Below are 1,394 nucleotides of genomic sequence, written 5' to 3'. Positions count from 1 at the left end.
ATATGTATGTATGCCTGTATGTATGTGAGAGTATAGTTTCACTGTAGTAGATTCAGTATGAAAATGAAACCATTAAAGTGAAAGTATCTGTCATTACAGTATCGAGATGTGATTATTTCAGTTTTGATACTGAAAAAGTGAAATAGTTTCGTTTTTAAAGTGAAAGTATTTGACATGAGTGTTTTTGTTTCACTTTTGACACGTAATACTTAAATAGTGGAGGAGATATGATGTTGCTGTGGGCTCGAACTATGCAAGAAATTTAAAAAATATTTTTTGACTAAAACACAACCGGGACCCTAAGTAAGGCATGTGTAAAATTTGAATGAAATTGGTTGTGTAGTTCTCGAGTTTTATGGATTCACACAGACAGACAGACAGACACACATTCTCATTTTTATATATAGAGAGATAAATAGTATATGTTAATATATGATCAAATATCGAGCTATTTCATATTCATATTTCATATACATACGCAAATACACGTACACAGATATAGAAATAGCTACACACACGCACACACATATATATATATATATACACATATTCATACATACACACCCAGAACACAGAAATATAGATGTAGAAGTTAGATATTTACTGATTGGGGCATTTACATCTCGAATATTCTATAATGTAATTTAAATATATTCAATTAAATTCAATAAAAATTTACAAGGGGATATTACAATTCGTATATATGGAGGTACGCGGTGCAGGAGCGGCTGTGTTGAAAGAAGATTGCTTGGCACCTTGGCCTTCTGCTATAACCTCAGGCTGACCAAAGCCTTGTGAGTGGATTTGGTAGGCAGAAACTGAAAGGAGTCAGTCGCGTATGTGTATGTGTGTGTGTGTGTGTGTGTGTGTACGTGCATACGTGTGTATGTGTGTGTTTCTGTGCTTATGTATGTGTTTGTTCCACCACCACTGGTTGAAAACTGGTGTTGGCGTGTTTATGTCCACGTAACACAGCAGTTCGGCAAAAGAGACCGGTAGAATAAGTGCCAGATTTTACAAGGTAATAACAAGTGAGGCGTCGATTCATTCAACTAAAAGTCTCTAAGGTGGTGCTCCAGCATGGCTGCAGTCTAATAACTAAAACAAATAAGATAAAAGATATATATGTATGTCTATATATACGTGTGTATGTTTGTGCGTGTGTGCGTGTGTGTGTGTGTGCGTATGTGTACATTCGTACATACAGATACATTCATACAGTGACAATTACACGCACACATACACATCTATGCACATACCTATATACATTCACATGCATGAATCCACACACACATACATAAACGCATATAATCATACCTATATCCTTAGGTACACACATACAAATACATTGTTTCTGTTAGTTCAGATCTTGAAATATCTTTCTAATGGCGTCA

Source organism: Octopus bimaculoides, chromosome 28 (assembly GCF_001194135.2).
Source record: "Octopus bimaculoides isolate UCB-OBI-ISO-001 chromosome 28, ASM119413v2, whole genome shotgun sequence".
NCBI lineage: Eukaryota > Metazoa > Mollusca > Cephalopoda > Octopoda > Octopodidae > Octopus > Octopus bimaculoides.
Note: the sequence above shows the minus strand (reverse complement) of the source record.